The sequence below is a fragment of the Taudactylus pleione genome, unplaced genomic scaffold (assembly GCF_031769625.1).
Source record: "Taudactylus pleione unplaced genomic scaffold, aTauple2 ptg000073l, whole genome shotgun sequence".
Classification (NCBI taxonomy): Eukaryota; Metazoa; Chordata; class Amphibia; order Anura; family Myobatrachidae; genus Taudactylus; species Taudactylus pleione.
The window spans coordinates 6,228,043-6,249,093 of NW_028284475.1; the positions used below are offsets into that span (position 1 = coordinate 6,228,043).

At 46.1% G+C, this 21,051-nt stretch overlaps 1 pseudogene across 1 annotated transcript in view; it reads right to left on the reverse strand.

The window, feature by feature from the left end:
• Positions 1-17,530, reverse strand: part of LOC148532587 (NACHT, LRR and PYD domains-containing protein 12-like) — a 32,111-nt pseudogene extending 14,581 nt beyond the window's left edge. Inside the window, exons 1-7 of the transcript XR_015877709.1 lie at positions 17,493-17,530; positions 14,690-14,850; positions 12,974-13,151; positions 11,345-11,410; positions 8,379-10,069; positions 5,768-5,854; positions 1,799-1,963 (exon numbers count right to left, since the gene is read on the reverse strand). The product of XR_015877709.1 is annotated as an NACHT, LRR and PYD domains-containing protein 12-like (transcript). The remainder of the gene's footprint in view (positions 1-1,798; positions 1,964-5,767; positions 5,855-8,378; positions 10,070-11,344; positions 11,411-12,973; positions 13,152-14,689; positions 14,851-17,492) is intronic.
• Positions 17,531-21,051: the final 3,521 nt, after the last annotated feature.

Consider the following 21,051-nt stretch of genomic DNA (forward strand, 5'->3'; position numbering starts at 1 on the left):
CCCTAAGAGGAAGGATAGATGATTTGTCCCAGTTTATCTTAAGACCAGAAAAAATTCCAAATTGTTCTATGACTTGAAGAACCACAGGCATAGCTGTTACATAGTCAGACAAAAAAAGTAATAAATCATCTGCATATAAGGAAACTTTGTCCATTCTATTACCCAATTGTAGACCTATAATATTAGGGTGAGAACGTATAATACAGGCTAACGGCTCAATAGCCAATGCAAACAGGGTTGGGGACAAGGGGCAACCCTGTCTTGTGCCCCGAGACAGGGGGAAGGATGGGGAGATAAACCCATTCATTGACACCCTGGCAGGAGGGTTCGCATACATAAGTTTTACCCATTTCAAGAACACCGACCCAAACCCAAACCCAAAACATAACATGACCTCCCACAGAAAGGGCCACTCCACAGAGTCAAATGCTTTTGCAGCATCTAATGACACAATAACAGAGGACGATTCCTCGCCATGGGAGGCCTGTAAGTGAGTGTACAGCCTTCTAATGTTCTCCAACGTCGACTTGCCTGGCATAAATCCTGATTGGTCTGGGTGAACAACCGAAGTAATAACAGTGTTTAGCCGAATAGAAAGGATCCTAGCCAAAATTTTGGCATCTGTGAAAATTAGAGAAATTGGCCTATAGGAAAGGGTATCTAGGGTCCTTCCCGGGTTTAGGGAGCACAATTATGGCTTCAGACATAGATGGACTTCATAGAGCCCATTAAACAGATCTAAAAGTCTTGGAACAAAGATACGAGCATGTTTTTTATATATCTCTATGGGAATCCCATCAGATCCGGGTGCCTTGTTACCGGGAAAGGAACTAATCGCAGCATCTACCTCCTCCAGGGTCAACGGGGGATCTAAATACGCCCGAGCCTCGGATGACAATTTTGGAAGCCTAGCAGAAGCAACATATAATCACAAAGCATTCACGTCCTCAGTCAACTGTGTTTGATATAAGTTTTTATAAAATAAACTAAACTAAAAACCTCTGCAATATCTTGTGTAGATGTGCCTAGCTTAACATTTAATATTAATGCGGTTTTAAATTTCAGGGTCAAAATTGCAGAGAATCGGTAGCTTGCAAAATTCGCCACTTTGTAAATCCAGGCCAAATGGTTTATACGCGTAAACATGGGATACTGAGAGATATACAGCCAGGTAGGGTACATGTCATAGGAAATGTAATACTTTAAGAATATAAAGCCCAATGAATGTAATATATATTGGACTATTCATACTGGCCTCAGTCTGTGATGGAAGTAGAAAATAAGAGAGTTATGGTATAACATACCTTAGTTAACTCTTTTTCCTCTGGGTCCATAGGATCTTCCTTGGGGTATGTATTTGGAGTGATCCATTGCACCAAACAGCTTACAGCTTTGAAGCTCCCAACATGCATAGGTCCTCCTACCTATATACCTGGTTAGCTCACCGCTGGAGCCATACCTGGTATACACTGCTGGAGCCGTACCTTGTTAGGTCACCGCTGGAGCCGTACCTGGTTAGGTCACCGCTGGAGCTGTACCTGGTTAGATCACCGCTGGAGCCGTACCTGGTTAGGTCACCGCTGGAGCCGTACCTGGTTAGGTCACCGCTGGAGCCGTACCTGGTTAGTCACCGCTATGCAGTACCACTAGGGACGTTTTGTTGACATTCTAATCATGTTGACATTTGACCAGTTTCATCAAGATGAATGTCAACGTAGTCAATGTCAACATGCCAAGCAGGTTGACATACTGCTTGTCAACATTACGTCCATACCGACATTCTCATGACAATACTTACTCTAACTCCTTTAACTGACATGTTGGACTGGACAGAGGTGTCATCAAGTCTCTGAATTTAGGACCTTCCAATTTATTATGACACAGGAAAAGTGCTCTCAGGGACTGGTTATTACTCATTGCAGATCCCAGGTGTGAGCAGGAAACGTCGGTCAGTCCAGTCAAACTACAGAATAAAAGCACAATATAAATCAGGTCTAGGTCCAGTGTAAAAACCCTGCAAAATTCACAAAATACTGTTAGTTAATGGGCAAATATTATATGTAAAGCTCACACTGCTGGAAATAGGGAACTGAGGGATTTATGTATCAAGCAGTGAAAATCAGCGGAGAAGTCTACCAGTGGAGTGGTTGCCCATAGCAACCAATCAGGTTTGAAGTTGCATTTATCAAGTACAGCCTATGAAATAATAGGTAGGAGTTGATTGGTTGCGTTGGGCAACTTCTCCACTGGTCCCCGCCTCCACGCTTTACACTGCTTGATACATATATCCCTTAGACCAGTGGTCTCCAACCAGTAGCTCGCGGTCTTAACTTTGGTAGCTCACCTAGTTGCAGTACTGCCGAGTCAACTAGAAGGAAGTGACCTCTGACATGTGCTTCCCAGAGGCGTCGACGCCACGGGGTGGAGACACAGGGGAGCACGTCAGGTGATTTCCTCCGCAGCCTCTACAGCAATAACCTGATGTGCTTCCCCCGTGGTTCCACCCAAGGTGTCTACGCTACAGCGGGGTGAGTGACTCCCGCACAGCTCCGTCGGTAAATCACACAGCAGCCCAGCCTGTACAATATCTTTCCCTCCTGTACTGCACGTACCTCCTTGGAACAGTTAATTAGCAGTGAAACGTGCCTATGCTTAAGTTTTATTTACAAACTACAACAATATCACTGTAATAATTAAATGGATTTTTATTTTCTATGAAACTTATTTTTTTAATTTTCATTAAATTACCATTAAATTCCCTTCAATTGTTCGGTTATTAGCCAGATTTTTTTTACTACAATTTTAGTAGCTCTTCAGGAGGTTTTATTTTGGAGACTGGACACCCCCATAGCGTGCAATACACTTCATTTTGCTGCAAAACAAACGAGAAGGATGAAGTGGTTTAGTGTGTGTACTATTGGCGATAGACACCAGTAGATGTAATGTCACCAAAACAGTCCAGGGACTAAACGAGTGTTGAGGTTTATTGAGTAGTGATAAGTTTGTACAGCCGTACTCACTGTTACATACGCTCAGCATACAGATGGAGCAGAGCTTAACAAGGAACCGGACAGAGCACCAGCCGGTCATATATGCACTGGTAGCCTCTATCATCCAGGTATAACACAGGGTCCCACTGGAGCTCAGTGGAACATGTTTGTGTTCCACTGTGGCGCTCTAACAAAGTAATAAAATAGCGCTGCTCCTAAGACCAAATGGCAGCCATCTTGGTTAGGGTTTGAAGCCTACCTGAAGGAGCAACATGGAGACTGTGCAGTAACGCGCTCCATATCTCAAGAGAAATAACGGCAGGCGGCAGTCCTACTCTCAATGCAGAGTGTGCAGCTGCTATGGGGCTCTGAAAAGGGAAAAGCCTGGCAATGCCAGGTCACACTCACGAGGCCCCCACTCTGGTCTCAGAAGAGCATGGCGGTCGCCACATCTGAGGCGCTGGTTACGTGTATGAGCAGTGAGTCTGTGGTCGGGGCTACTCTGGGCGGGGGTGTACTCGCCCCCAACAAAGCACTGGCCACACCCACACTGCACTGGCCACACCTCCTCTGCTTCTTACAATAGGCCATTGATAAGTTTCAGCTCCTGGACCATGTGGCCTATAATCTGTCCCTGATTGGCACTTGCGCTCTTCTCATAGAATAGTAAGGGCTCCAGAGGCAGTAACAGGGCTTGCTATTCGCTATACAGTAGTAAGTGCAATATTAAACAGAGGTTGTCTAATAGTGAACAACCTCTTTAAATGTATTACAGTGACCTGTTCTGTGGATATTAGCATGTACAGCTGGTATCATGTTTGTGCTAATTATAGCAACAGGTTTATAGCAGCTTCTATTATATACAGTATGTAAAACAACCCAACACCTGATGCTCCGGGCACCGGCTAGAAGAAAGTAAATTTAAGAATAAAACGTTAGCTATGATTTGCAGCTGGTTAGTTTTATGGTTATTGTAATATATGAGGAATAGCACCACCTGAAACCAGCGCATGTACTGTATCAGATAATCATCTATGGAGCTTCCGGTAGGACCGAAACGTTGACCGACTGACTGGTATGAATTATGGATATTCACATGACTGATAGCAATTATGTCTGAAGTCTGGCGAGTGCCCCTGTTGTCCTCTTTGGGTTCATTGTGCCTGTGCTCTGTTCGGCCTCTGGGCCTGATTCAGACCCGGTCGCAAGCGCTGAGCGCTCGCAACCGGGTCGATGGTGGCCCAGAGCGCATGCGCACTACGGAGCCGGCTCCGTCGTGCGCATGTGCGAGACCCGGATAGCGACGGGCAAACCGTCGCTCCGGGTCTCGCACCAAAGGGGGCGTGCTGTCGATGTTGAGTGACAGCACGCCCCCTTTGGTGGGCGGGCCGGGGGGGGTGGCTGCCCAAACGGAGGTGTTCCCATGTGAACGCCTACCGTTTGGGGCCAGCCCCACTGACATCACAAGTGATGTCAGTGGAGAGATTCCGGCTCTGTTAGAGCCGAAATCTCTCTGGGGCTTGCGGAAACGAGACCCTACCACAAGGGTCTCGTCGCAAGCCCGATGGTCGCGATGGTCTTGACCATCGCGACCATCTTCCTGGCCGCTCGCTATAGCTATGGGTGGTCACCCACAGCTATGCGAGCGGCCAGGTGGCCGTTCTAAAAAAAAAAAAAACGCCCTGATTCAGAGCGGGCGCTCGCTCAGAGCATCCGGCACTGAATCAGGGCCTCTGTCAGGTCCTGGAGGAGCAGCCAGTGGCCGAATTTAGGATAGGAGTGAAGGGGAACCGGCACTCAATGGTCCACTGGTTAGTAGAGACCTGGTGCCTTCCTATATACAGGCCGCATTCAATTACACCTTGATAACCTCGGTTAATACAAGTTTTTTTTTCACATTACGTCAGGTCCTGGAGTGTAGTCACCAAAGGTTCTAGGACACGTGTGTGTCAGTTTGTAGGATATATAAAATATACACATCCCACAGTAAATATGTTACAGTCTCCTGGCAAAGGATCCACAAGGAGACCAACAAGTTGGTAGCTTCTTGTATTGATTACTGGTGTATGTAATTAAAGCCACAGTTTTCTTTTATCGACATAGCGGGTGACATTTTTTACACACACACACACACACACACACACACCTCAGCCGGTCTGCACAGTAGTGAGGCACCTTCTCCATTTGCCGGGCACCCGCCGAGATTTTGTTATCAGCGGGCGCTGGGCGGCTTCCTCCCTGCAGCCAGAGGCTGGAGCTCACTCCTGGGCTCCGCCTTCCGGCTCCCGCAGTGGGCGTAGCGAGAGACGTCATGACGTCTCTCCCACAGTGCCAAGTGCAAGGAGCTGTCGGACATCGGGGGCACTACTACTGTGTGGGCATTATGTGTGTAAGAGGCAGTGCTGTGGGCATTATGTGTGTAAGAGGCAGTGCTGTGGGCATTATGAATAAGGGGCACTACTGTGTGTCGTAACGTGAATAAGGTCAATGTCGAGATAATGACAGTGCCAGGAGGGGGGGCCCTGCAGAAGCTGTGAAGTGACGTAAAGCGGTCACAGTCACATGGGCAGGCCCACTATGTGGTGTAATGTGAATACGACTGTGCTACTGTGTGGCGTAACATATATATATCTATATACATATATCTATCTATCTATATCTATATTATTGTATTAGGTCATTAGAAAAAAATATTATGATGCTACATTAAATGTATTTACAATATACTGTACATGATGCAATGATATAATACAAGCAGGTATACAAAGACAACTTACTACAGAGACTGGATCTTACACTCAGGGTGAATTAGTGCAGAACACAGGATCCGGACCCCTTCATCCCTCAGGTTACAGTCACTAGCTCTGCAGAGGGTAAATGAGATGGGAATTGTTGTGAGGTACAATAACAGGATAAATATATGGATGATAATGTAGGACAAGATTAGTAAGCATTGTTTTAATATAAATTAGAGGGATGTAGTCAAAAGGTCGACAATGACAATATTTATAATGTTGACAGAATATCAGCATTATGGTTAATTTTGGGGGGGTTAGGGTTAAGCTGTATGGGGCAAGGTTAGGGTTAGGCTGCAGGGGACGAGGTTAGGGTTAGGCTGCAGGGGGGAGAGAGGTTAGGGTTAGGCTGCAGGGGGGAGAGAGGTTAGGGTTAGGCTGCAGGGGGGAGAGAGGTTAGGGTTAGGCTGCAGGGGACGAGGTTAGGGTTAGGCTGCAGGGGGGAGAGAGGTTAGGGTTAGGCTGCAGGGGACGAGGTTAGGGTTAGGCTGCAGGGGGGAGAGAGGTTAGGGTTAGGCTGCAGGGGGGAGAGAGGTTAGGGTTAGGCTGCAGGGGGGAGAGAGGTTAGGGTTAGGCTGTAGGGGGGAGAGAGGTTAAGGTTAGGCTGCAGGGGGGAGAGAGGTTAAGGTTAGGCTGCAGGGGGGAGAGAGGTTAAGGTTAGGCTGCAGGGGGGAGAGAGGTTAAGGTTAGGCTGCAGGGGGGAGAGAGGTTAGGGTTAGGCTGCAGGGGGGAGAGAGGTTAGACTGCAGGGGGGAGAGAGGTTAGGGTTAGGCTGCAGGGGGGAGAGAGGTTAGGGTTAGACTGCAGGGGGGAGAGAGGTTAGGGTTAGGCTGCAGGGGGAGGTTAGGGTTAGGCTGCAGGGGGAGGTTAGGGTTAGGCTGCAGGGGGAGGTTAGGGTTAGGCTGCAGGGGGAGGTTAGGGTTAGGCTGCAGAGGGGGGGGATGGTTTGGGTTAGGCTGCAGGGGGGGGAGAGGTTTGGGTTAGGCTGCAGGGGGGAATAGGTTTGGGTTAGGCTGCAGGGGGGGGGGGGAGAGGTTTGGGTTAGGCTGCAGGGGGGAGAGATTTGGGTTAGGCCTCGAGGGGGAGGTTGGGTTAGGCTGCAGGGGGGGCGGTGGGAGAAGTTTGGGTCAGGCTGCAGGGGGGAGGTTAGGGTTAGGCTGCAGGGGGGGAAGCTTTGGGTTAGGCTGAAGGGGGGGGTTTGGGTTAGGCTGCAGGGGGGGGAGGTTAGGATCAGGCTGCAGGGGGGGGAGGTTTGGGTCATGCTGCAGGGGGGGGAGGTTTGGGTCAGGCTGCAGGGGGGGGAGGTTTGGGTCAGGCTGCAGGGGGGGTTTGGGTCAGGCTGCAAGGGGGGGGAGGTTTGGGTCAGGCTGCAGGGGGGGGGAGGTTTGGGTTACAGTCACATGACCACCGGGACCTGGAGCCGCACTGGACTTCCTGCAGCCATCGCTGAGCCAACTGGGACAATGTGTTGACATTTCATTACTGTGTACATGATGAAGGTCGACATGGTCGATGCCAACATTATGACAGTTCCGGGTGGGCTCTACAGAAGCTGTGAATTGGCGCAAAGCGGTCACAGCCACCCCATCCCTGGGCAATCCCACATGGCCACACACCCTATTACTAGGACCCAGATCATCCTAGGCAGCCCTGCAGGTAATTACCCTTTTTATCCAGTGGGATCATTTTCATCAAAGATAGAACTGGTTCAAGTGTGCAATAATAATGATGTCTGCCATTATGAAACAAAGCGTACGAATAGTGGCCATGCACTCGCAGAGTTGTGTACAACGCTGCATACCGGCGACTATAAACAATAATGCCCCGTCCCTGCAGACCGCTGCATTCAACCCCAGATACCGTAAATAAAAGTGCCAAGCCTGGCACCCCATCCACCCAGAAATGCCCACATTTGGGCACAACTCTGCTCCTTACCAGGTCTGTGAATAAGGAATGTCCCTCCGAAATGGGAACAATTGGGAGGTGCAGTGCTCTACTTACATCTGAGGGAAGATTTTAAGACACCATTCCTCAGTCTAAAGACAGATGTTCCTCAATCCATGGTTGAGCACAGGTGACTTAATTAGTACATCAGTCAATTTGGTTTAACCACCTGTGCTCATCCATGGATATATATCTCAAACCAGAACTGTTGGGGAGCCTTGGGGACCGTGATTGGGAACCTCTGGTAGAACGCATCTTAATGGACTGAGCCACATTGCCTGTTGTAAAACAGACTTGTACCATGCATCAGGTATATGTAACTTATTAGCATAACATAACACTACCCACAGGCAAATAATCAGACTTCTAACAATGAGAATAATACAGATCCTCCAGCACCCCAGGTGAAAGAACTTATGATGGTTATAGCTATAAAGTAGAAGACATAAATGTCTGGATGCAGAATCCATTTGTCCATTCTAGCGTCTGTTACCGGAGGTGCAGCTGCGAATATATATATATATATATATATATATATATATACACACATATACACTAGACTCAGTAACACATGCACTGTAGGGGCTCTCCGGACTTTTCGCACAGTTGCATATAATCAGGCCTAAAAAGAAGTACACTTAGTGATCACCTTATATTATATACGGTGTGTAGAGCTGGTACAAGTCTCTCCATGCTCTCACTGTGAATGTTACACCCATTTAGACATAGTTCCTCCGTGTCTCTGCACGATTGGAGGATGAAGGACAGCACCGTGCAATCCAGAGGCGTCAGGTGGACTTGGGAAATGTCAAAACTTCTGTGTGATTCAAGAGATTCTAAAACAAAATTTCTATTCTGGGTCTCAAAGAGACAGAAGAACACACTGAGCAGCTTTATCTTGTCAGGTTTCCAAACCTGGATACCACTAATGGTGCTTTGGAGAAAGGTGATGACCTCTCGGGCAGTCTGAGAAGACAGATCTCAGAAAATAAGGCTCTAATATGGACCTAGTGTAGCTGTCTGACAAACCGCAGAGGAAACTAAGGAATATTTCATCACGCCTGCAATAACATGATTTGGCGTCAAGTGATTGATGCAATGTCTCAGGGCATTCGTTAATGTAATGGACCAAGGCGGCAACAAACTCCTGAATAGTGACATGTACGAAGGAATAGATCATCTTAGGAGGTTGATCCGATTTCTTTATAAAGCTTGAAAAGAGCGGTGAGGTCGCATCCACATTAAATGATGCCAGATCTCGTTCATTAAATGTAACAATGTGCTTCATTACTCCATATTCTGCCATCCGCCCCATAGAGGAAAACTGTTCCCGAGCTCTCTCCTTCTCCAGGCTGTGATTGGACAGGATGTTGGCAACAAAGGCCACGAAGAGTTGTGTCAACGTTTTGGGCAATGGCGACGTCAGTTGATCATGGTTTGTTGGCCGGTCTTTGAAGCACGTTGATAATACCGTACATACGACCTGGCAGAAGAATGGGATGTAACAGAAATTGTATATTGCCCCATTATCCCGCATATAATGGAAACTTTTATCCGACATTTCTGTGTCCCTGAAAAACTGCTCAAAGTACATCTGTATTTCCCTGGGGTACAGTCCCATAATCTCAGTTATTCGCTTAAAAACACTTGTATCAACCATAGCTAGTTTTGTTGGCCGACTGGTGATTAGTACAGAGCAGCCGTCAAGAAGAGATCGTCTCACCAAACTAATCACAATCACACCGAGATTTACTGTCTGCTTTATATCCTGGCACAATTTATTTACTCTGTAGTGAACACTTTCATCTAAGCCATCAAATATAAAGAGCAGCTTCTCTGGATCCTGTAAGATGTTCTGGAGGTGGCCCTGTAGATGGGGATATTCTTGAAGGATCATGGACTCCAAGCTGACCTCACCCAGCCGGTTGAGTTCCCGGAATTTGAAAAAGAAGACAAAATCAAACCTCTGATAGAGCTTTCCATGCACCCAGTCACAGACAAACTTCTCCATCAGTGTGGTCTTCCCTATGCCCGGTACTCCACTCACTACTACTGTACGTGGCACACATTTATGTTGGCGTGACCAGCGGAACAGTCTGTTGGGGGAAATACATTCCAGCTTGCTCTGTTCAATGTGACAAAAGTCCTCATGTTTCCTCCCACTCTCTATGAGCCAATGACGAGACTGCTTATGACGGGGGCGAATTGAGACAACGATCAGATCCTTATTGCATTCAGGAATGTGCCAACTTTCATTTTCCTGCGTAGATCCTGGGGATCTGTTTTCTACTAGATTCTGAGTTCTCTCCAGAAGATGTTGTTTGTGAAGTCCCTGAATATCTGACGAATAAACAGAAAATATTAAATTAAAGCTTTAAAATAGGATGTGCGATGTAATAGCAATTATTTTTGTCTCAATGTTTTTTACAATATTTTGAGAATATTAATGTTTGTAAGCATCATAACCTTACTTCACTATATACTGTTGCCTCTTGGCAAATTGAAACCGGTTAGGAGTCCTTAACAGCTCTTCCCTACTGACAATATGCGAGTGTCTTCATTACAGATATAGAATGATATTCAATCCTTGAAAAACCAATGTACGACCAATTGGGTACTCTGAACTGGCGCGTTTCGTGTTTCAGAGACAGAATCCCACCCACAAACATACTGTTAACCTATTTGTGACTCATCAGTGTAGAGAAGGGTCATATATGTGTTATAAAGGAACCCTTGAACACAAATCATGTTAAGGTGTCCTTTGAAGTTTGGGAGTACAGTAGGTCTGCTACACAAAGTGCAGGATGCTTTCATCATGGGTGGTTAGAGGGGAGCAGAGGGAGATAAGGGTCAGCCAAGTACTGTTACGAGTTACAGACCCCCTACATTATGTGGATATGTCCCTGCAGTGGCATGGCTACCCCACTATTCCCAGGTCACTGAGCTGATGTTAGGAGATATGCAAGTACTGGTTGAGTCTCCCATATGCAAAATGTTTGGGACAGGGGGTATTTTGGAATATTTGCATAACCTTACATCACTATATACAAGTGCCTCTTGGGCAATTTAAAACCGGTTAGTCCTTTACAGCTCTTCTCTACTGTCAGTATTTGAATAAGTGTCTTCATTACAGATATATAATGATATTCAATCCTTTAAAATCAATGTACGACCATTTGGGTACTCAAACACGAAACGCACCATTTCTGAGAGAGAATTCCACCCACAAATATACTGTTGACCTATTTGTGACTCATCAGTGTAGAGAAGGGTCATATATGAACCCTTGAATACAAATCATGTTAAGGTGTCCTGTGAAGTTCGGGAAGTAGGTCTGTTATACAAAGAGTGCAGGATGCCTTAGCCATGGGTGGTTAGAGGGGAGCAGAGGGAGATAAGGGGCGCTGTTGAGAGTTACAGACCCCTACCATCATGTGGGTGTGGCTACCCCACTTTTCCCAGGTCACTGAGCTGATGTTGGGGGATATGCAAGTACCATATGGGTACACGTGTCACACATATCTGGGAGTGTCTCCTAACATGCCATCCTTTACCTAATATAGCTAAAGGCTAGTCTAATCCAGGATTAATTAAATCAATGACTGTAGTATTTACCTTTCAGCTCTGGCGTTAGTGAGTGTCCATGTACATCCAACAGGATCAGCTGCATCAGAGTGTCACCTAAATGCCCGGAGGAGATAATCAGTTACATAACAGTCATCCTACATTACATCATACGCCTCGTCATTATCTATCCAACATCGCGGTCTTATTAATGAATATGCAAATTACACAGACGTGTGATAAGTCAGTACTACGAACAACTGCATCATACGATGAGCATCCACATACAGTCGAAACTTACTGACTGTTATGAACACCTAGATTACCACACAACTTCTGCAGACTAATAAAAGGTGTTCACCTATAAAAGCCGCCTTAACCCCGGATGAAGTAAGTTCACCTGGTACTAGGATGCCGCCAGGACTTAACTCAAGTACAAAGAGTCAATGTGTAAACTAGGCAGCAAGGAATGGGCTGATATGGGAGCAGGAGAGAAGCCATGTCCAGAAAAAGATAGATTACCCAACAGATACAGGACTGGCAAAGAGAGAGCAGGCAGGGATTCCTACAAGCAGAGACAAGTAGAAATGCAAGAAATGGCTGCCAAAAACTACTAGAATACTGCAGTAGGGCAGGTGACGTCTGGCAGAATAGAAGCTATAACCGGCAATGCACCAATGCCCTGACTGCTTTAACTATTCAGGGAGCCAATCAGAACCCCAGAACAGAGACAGGCCCCTTGCAATTCATTACACTGCAGCCGAGTAGCTGCACATACAGAGACAGGCCACTTACATATACTTACACTCAGTGAGGCCAATAGCTGGGGAGGCACATGTATAAAAACTGTTTTTATATCAAAACTCTGGAGCATGACAGGGAGTATCATAGGTTAGGGGCTGCTGTTAGTAACATCCAGGACCATTGCGGCGGCTCCTAACACAGACTAGTATTTTCCTCTACTGGAGGATCCCAGAGAGGAGATGCAGGTGGCGAGGGAAGGAAGATTTGTGTCATTAGGCCCTGCCCCCCCTCACGGCAAATGCCAGGAATAGCGGGTCTACAAATAGGGGGTGGGGCTAAAATGACACGATCATAGAATCACTCGCTGTACAGAATACATGCGTTTTTGCTTTGGACAGTATTGTCTACTTACATTTCATGCTTCATGGTGCATACACACGGTCAGATCTGTCAGATATACGATTGAACGATTTCAGCCTGCATTAAAATGAAATCGACCAAATCTGACTGCAAACACATCAGATGTCCGATATCGTTATCTGACAAACGGGAATGCGCATCGTTCATTGTTGTCCACATGTCAGATTTTTCTTTCAGATATGAACGATTTTTAAAATGGTTATCGTTCAGATCTGAAGAAAAAACTGACCATGTGGATGCACCATAAAAATGCTGAAAAGTGTGAAAAAAAAAAAAGGAGAGCGAGATAGAGAAATATGAAAGGGAGAGGACGGATCTAGACACCAACCACGGAAATAAAGGTCATCAGCGTGGCACTTGTGTATTATTGTGCAATGTCATATCTAATGTAACAAGTTATAACGATGACAAAAATATCCATATACCTTTCAGGCAGTGTGAGATCTTCACATGTTCATTAAATGACACTAACAGAACATATAGCGTTAATATTAAACCATGATTCATATATATTACCTGTCTTATCGATTTCATCCAGTAGTGTGTACAGATTAGGACATGAATAGTCCATCTCTAGATCATAGAGACATTCCCAGAATCCCATCACAGCTTCTCTTCCTTTCTCCAAAATGTCTTGTACCAACTTCTCCGAACATCTAAAGTGTCCGAGACCTTTCTCCATGTCTGCGTATTCCTGGAACACAGTATTACAGATGTCAGACAGATACATAATACATGCAACATACTGGCAACCGCAAATAGCATTAACGCCTTCTGCCGCCTGCTATGTATCCAGGACACGAGGGAGAATCCAAGTTCTTATGTGTGTAGTATAAGGGAGTGTATCAGTAAGAATGAGCCTATGGGCGATTGTCGCCCATCTGCGCATGCATCGCAGTGCGCGAGCCAGTCACTGCGATCGGGAATCGAGCGCTCGTAGCACAAAGACTGAGCGCTACTGTGAGTGACAGATAGTGCCGTTTGTGGGTGGTAACAGGGGAAGGTGCTTGTGAACGGGGGAGTGAAGCTGCGAACGCAGGCGTCTGGGCGTCCAAACTGAGTTTTATGGGTGTGCATAATTAGCATGGAAGCGTCATTGTACACGTCACTTGGTTGGATTTCAGCCTGCGGTGGGATAGGGGCTACCTCAAGCGCTGCGTGCAGCTCCTATGGCTCTCGATGTTACCGATTAATCATACACTTCCTGGAGATGACGTGTGTTAAGAAAGGAAAGTGGGCGTCTTTATACTTCTGCGTACGCTCACTGCCGTCCCTCTATAAGACATAGAGCGCGCCCTTACGCCACACAGTGCGATTGCGGAATTTGCATACCCGGCCCCTTTTGGCCGCGAGCGATTGCGGCTTAGCGTCCGGGTCTGAATCAGGCCCCTGGTCCTCAAGACACCCCAACGGTCCAGGTTTTAGCCATGTGCTCAACCATGGAGACCAAGTTTAGGAACCTCTGGGGTAAATAAAGGTAAGTATGGAAGCTTTACAGTGTGTAAAAATTAATACCAGAGTTTCTATGGGGCGTATTAATCATTGGGACTTATTGTGGCAACAAGAATTAAGTATCGCACACATTTATCAACAATCACTTACTGCAGGGATGGGGAAAGTCCAGCCCATGGAATCATTTGGTCTGACCCTCTGAGCTTTTTTCTGCTAGCCTCATCTTGCTAGCACCCTGCAGCTAGAATCTATGCAGCAGTGCCGCCTGGAGCATCCTTAGGACTCTTCAGACGGTCGCACCGCTGCCCTTACAGCTCCCAGAGCATCCTCAGGATTCTCCGGACATTGCTGTAATCACCAGCAATTGTGGCCCCGTCCCCCGTGTGATGTCACGTGGAGGGGGCGTGGTCTGCGAATGACGTTATATATATTCAAATGGCCCTTGGCAGAATAAAAGGTTCCCCGCCCCTGACTTACAGGGACAGATTCTCCTCTAGGAGCTCATCCTTGCGATGTGCTAGAAGTAAAGTGATGTCTAATGCAATCACCTTGCTCTGCAATCAGGACCCCGACATACTCAGATGCTGCTGTCCCCTATACATACTTCCTGGGGATGCTTCATATGTGCGGGTAACATACAACTATTTTTTTATAAATATGCCCCTATGTGAGAAGTTGTTCAAACACCAAATATGTTCTGGTTCCCAATTTTATGGGCTACCATCCATGAGTGTAACTTCCTATTCCACATAGTAAGACATCTCAGATTTCTCCTCCTACCTGTTCTACCAGGATATCCCGAGAGCTCAGCTCCCTCAGTAGGACCTTAGCTCCCATGGTCTCCACAATGTAGATCAGATCACTCCTGAAATACTCATATATAATCCCCAGTTCCTGCATTCCGTAGCCAGATATCTGCTGATGGAACGTCACAACGCCATCTAGGTAACAACAAGAACAACCATAAAACCTGTTTTAGTCATAGATGATTTGAGCCAAGTCATTAAATGAAGACATGGGATGCTTGACAACATTTTTCAAATTTTCAAAGTAACAGGATAATTCCTCTCCGGCTCTGTAATCGAGACCTACCAATGGGAGCCTGGCCAAGTCTACTGGAGCTGAGACAGTTATAGAAGAGATCAGCAGTGGGACAAACTGGTATTTCACCCAAGGCGAAGATACCGAGCTCTCCTATACTGTAAGGGATCATGGCTTGGTGACTGTGTAATGTGTGTGAGCATTATCTGATCATTCTTTTGTTAGACAGCCATATTGCGGTAAATTGGTATAGTCATGGTTAGTTATCGATATTCAGTGCTTGGTCTGTGCCTATAAAGTTCTGGGCACACGTGGCAGCTGTCGCTATATTTCCCGGCCCTTATGGGGATAGAGGACTTAGCAGACTCTCCCAGTATGAGCGCAGACAGGATTTCTAATTTACTATGGTGTTAAACAGTCTCTCTAATATGATTGGACAACAATAAGGACCTTGGGCCAGATTTACTAATCTGTGCCTAAAGCAAGGACCTGATTCAAAGGCAATTTTGACCATGAAATTTAAGACGGCAATAATATTAAAGACAAAACACACCTGGTTTTGCATTTAATGTTCTTGCAGTTTGAAATTATAGGATGCAGCCACTGAGAATTCATAGTAATTCATGCCTTTTGTGTGACAAGGGTTGTGTATGGGATCCCGGCTGTTAGTATGCCGGCTGTGAGAATGCCGACACTACAAGGTAAGTTCTCTACTGCCAACCCTTTCCCCTACCCCTCCCTCCCCGGTGCCTAACCCTAACCCACCCCCAGTACCTAACCTCCCCGTAGCCTAAACCTTACCCTCCCCCTAGAGCCTAACCCTAAGCCTCCCCTAACCCCCCGATAATTACCTTCGGGATGCCAGCGGTCTGTATACTGGCGCCGAGATCCCTTCCACTGTCGGGATTCCGGTGCCGGTAATTAGACAGTCAGCATCCTGAAAGCCGGGATGCTGACTACATCCCGTGTGGGAAAACAGGACATCACGTAACAGTGAATGCAGCAGCCTCCCAGCAGAGGATAGACACCCAGCGCCACACCCAGACTACATTCTTATCCTCGGAGCTATAAATGTGCTGTAGGTTGGAAGTGCTGGGGTTACAGGGACACTAAACCTAGAATTCAAGTGCATCCAATACTTGAAAAACATATTGTAACATACACAGAAGTTATATGTACAGCTGTTCCCATCTCGTTGGTAGCCTGAACTTACAATGTTTGACATTACTACAATAATGTCTTTCTCTATCTTGTCATTCTGCCCCGGGTCTGGCTGCCATCCTAGGGTGGGAATGGAGACAGTGAGGTCAGACAGACAGTCTGGCAGTGAATCAGCAGCGCTCCGGTTTGTTGTCAGACTGTTACTAGGGATGGCCATTGGAAGCCGATGGTTAGCAACCATCGATGTTTTCGATTCGATGGAAGAACTTTTCCAATAGGGGGAATTCAATGGTTGCCAGCCAGCGGGTGGGGCTCCATCCCTTTTCAACCTTAGGAACGCATGTGCAAAGCTATGGCTGCTTCTGCACATGTGCACCGTATAACTATCGCAATGGTTAAACCATCGAATGGTTGCAATGTGATAGCTAGCTGCCATCGCATCGCTGGATATGATGTCGGAAGCCTGGCAACCAATCAATGCCGGGCTTCTGAGGTCCATCCCCAGCTGTTACTGCACTAGTGAGCTTAATCTTCCCCAGTAAGACAAACTCATCTGGAGACATGGTGCTGCCCCCTGTGCTTACTGGCCTTCTCTCCTGGAATGTCCGGAAGAATCCTGGGAGAGGGGAGGACCGACCCCCACACCCCGCCCACTTACCCAGTGTCCCCGATCCCATCTGTATATTCTTACAATGATGTGCGTTACTGTGCCTCTCCCTCTGCACTTCCCCCTTGGTGATCAAATAACTAGGAGAGTATGCCTCTATGTGGCACAGTCTCGCCCCCTCGGGCACATGTTTTATAGCCATGCAGGGATTTTCACGTGGTTGAGAGAACGGACATAATGGCAAAGTGAATCCTGTGTTCTGCTAGTGATTGTGAAATATTCTATATTTTAAACATAGATAAAATTTGATTGTGACCCCTTAAAAATAAGTACAATCTCTCATTGTGGCCCTCAGACCAGAATAAAAATAATACGTGCGCCCTGCTCTATATAGCAATACAGCAAAGCATCCCAATCAAATCCAGGGACCTGGACAGAGAACCGGATGGAGATTGTGTGTAATTTCGATCCGTTTAGGTCATGTACAGTAGATGAGGGACTCAGCATAGAGAGAATATGGACTTTGCAGGTAATGTTAGATAGACTCTGCTAGGGTGCCTCTAACATCAGACCCACACAGGCATAATTAGTTATAACTCCTTTAAGTGTTAATATCCTGAGTATAATCCATCGCCAGAATCATACGACTTAATGCGCAGAGGCAAAGCTCGTTAGGAATTCTAAAACATATACAATTAAAATTTTACAAATAATTTATATTTAAGTTCTATAAGAAGTATTTCTGGTAATAAAAATTAACATAATAGAACTGACCTTTATTATAATGCCTTGTAGTGGACTGACCCATTCTCTGTTCCCCTGGGGTGAGTGACACAAAGAGGCAAAAGATAAACATATATTATATGCCGAATATAACACTTACAGTACATTATATAGTATAGTATGAGGAAACCCTTCTAAAGTTATAATACCCCCTCAAACCATAGGAGCACTAAAAGTATAATACTATTCACAACACAGGTACCTATATACACACTTGTACCTGTACACACTTACCTATACACACACTTGTACCTATACACACTTCCCTATACACACACTTCCCTATACACACACTTACCTATACACACACTTACCTATACACACTTACCTATACACACACTTACCTATACACACACTTACCTATACACACACTTACCTATACACACACTTACCTATACACACACTTCCCTATACACACACTTGTACCTATACACACTTCCCTATACACACACTTCCCTATACACACACTTCCCTATACACACACTTCCCTATACACACACTTCCCTATACACACACTTGTACCTACACACACTTCCCTGTACACACACTTCCCTGTACACACACTTACCTATACACACTTACCTATACACACTTACCTATACACACTTACCTGTACACACACTTACCTATACACACACTTACCTATACACACACTTACCTGTACACACACACTTGTACCTGTACACACACACTTGTACCTGTACACACACTTACCTATACACACTTATCTATACACACACTTGTACCTATACACACTTACCTATACACACACTTACCTATACACACTTATCTATACACACACTTCCCTATACACACACTTACCTATACACACACTTACCTATACACACACTTACCTATACACACTTACCTATACACACACTTACCTATACACACACTTACCTATACACACACTTACCTATACACACACTTACCTATACACACACTTCCCTATACACACACTTGTACCTATACACACTTCCCTATACACACACTTCCCTATACACACACTTCCCTATACACACACTTCCCTATACACACACTTCCCTATACACACACTTGTACCTACACACACTTCCCTGTACACACACTTCCCTATACACACACTTCCCTATACACACACTTCCCTATACACACACTTGTACCTACACACACTTCCCTGTACACACACTTCCCTGTACACACACTTACCTATACACACTTACCTATACACACTTACCTATACACACTTACCTGTACACACACTTACCTATACACACACTTACCTATACACACACTTACCTATACACACACTTACCTATACACACACTTACCTATACACACACTTGTACCTGTACACACACACTTGTACCTGTACACACACTTACCTATACACACTTGTACCTATACACACACTTACCTATACACACTTGTACCTATACACACACTTGTACCTATACACACTTGTACCTATACACACTTACCTATACACACACTTGTACCTATACACACCTATACACACACTTGTACCTGTACACACTTGTACCTGTACACACTTGTACCTATACACACTTGTACCTATACACACTTGTACCTGTACACACTTGTACCTATACACACTTGTACCTATACACACTTGTACCTATACACACTTCAAATCAAACAAGAGTGTAAAAAATAAAAAAGTAAACTGATTAGCGATGGTCCTGAAAGTGACCCTACAGTAATTAGTGCTTGCAGCGCGGTTCTGCATGTACTAGTACCGGTGATTGGCTGGGAGCACAGCGCCAACAGCTTATCTGTGTTCTGCCCGCACCCAGACGTGTTACCAGGCGGTCACCTCCTCGCTGAGCCACATTACCTTGTTCAAACTGGGCAATCCCGACTGTCCCCATTTGGGGGTCCTGTCCCGATAGCGAGGATCATTGTCCTGCAGCCCAGAAAGATACAGCTATGTCCTGTACACTACAGCCCTACTGTAACACCACTCCCAATACTAACTGCTGTCCTATCATTCTTTATTACTCCACCAACGTCACCTCTCCCACTCAGGACACCCGTGTGCGCTGACAGGTTCTTTGGCCATTGTCAGAGTGAGTGACCGGTAGTCAGCATTTGTGGAAGGTAACAGAGATAGCTACAAACACACCGTCTACAGACCACGCATGCTCCGCACAAGGGAGCCCCGACTAGTTAGCGTTAGCTGCAGGAGCCAATCGGAAGAATGCATCGCATTCCAGAAGTTAGTAAATATGACAGCACTGCATCCCCCATACAAACTTATGGGGGTTGCAGTTGCCAGCAGAAATGGAAGGGTCGCAGCAGGTATCGGAGATATCTGATGTGGTCCCTCTGTCACACATTCGGGGGATAGAAAATATTTGTGGTTACCCCCTGAAAATGGGTATATTCTCCCTGTTACACTGTATAGATTATATACTTGTCATTACCTGAGAGCTCAGCTCCGTCAGTGCAGGGAGATCAGGGACCGTGTTACACACAGACAGGGAGAGGAGTGACACAAGGAACAGATCAGGTGACACATAATTCTCCCTGTTACACTGTATAGATTATATACTTGTCATTACCTGAGAGCTCAGCTCCGACAGTGCAGGGAGATCAGGGACCATGTTATACACAGACAGGGAGAGGAGTGACACAAGGAACAGATCAGGTGACACATAATGATTTCTCTGTGTGTATAACTCTTACATTCCTTACACAGCTGTCCCGGAGATCCCTGTCTGTACAGCGGACCTGTCACCTACACATTGGAGCAGACACCATATAATCTGACAGCTGTATTGTTTATTTCATACTCACTATTTACAAGACTGCAGCCTCTGGGGCAGCTATGAATATTCATGAGTATTAATGAGAGGAGGGAGCAGCCCATGTACTGGCAGGAGCATGCTCAGTGCGTGCCTGAGACACACCCTGTGACATCATAGGGATCCGGAGTTCACAGGAGAATATTGTACCAGGAACTTCTGTCTCTACCAAGAGCTGCAGTAATTTACATAATAACTGAGGGTCCTATTTATCATTCAATATTTGCAACATATCCCCTGAAAGCGGGTACCCACAAATATTAAGTATCACCCCAATGTACCATGGAGGGACGGCAGCAGATTTCACCATATCTGACGCGCTCCCCCATTTCCAGCAGCAGCTGCAGCCCCCATAGGTGTCTATGGAGGATGGAGTCGCTATCTGAAGATGGCGTTACTCGCTGTCGCCTGAGGACTGCATTTAGCACAATTTGCTAGAGAGCAATGAGCACATATGGGCAGTAGCGCTGTGGGGGTCCTGATAGAGAAGTGAAGAGACCACTAATGCGAGCACATCGCAGGGGTAGTACCCCATCAGAGCCCCTCTCCCTCCATGTGTATTTGGGCGATATATCATTTCTTATTGCCACAAAAAGCAGAGATAAATGACAATTCTGCCATTACCGCTAACAAAGCACAATACATACAGGCACGTTGGGCCTGGGGCAGAGCGGGAGCTGCGCCCGTTTGCATAGCCTAATAAATAAGACTGTTTGCAGTGAGAGTGAGGGCAGGCGGAGCAC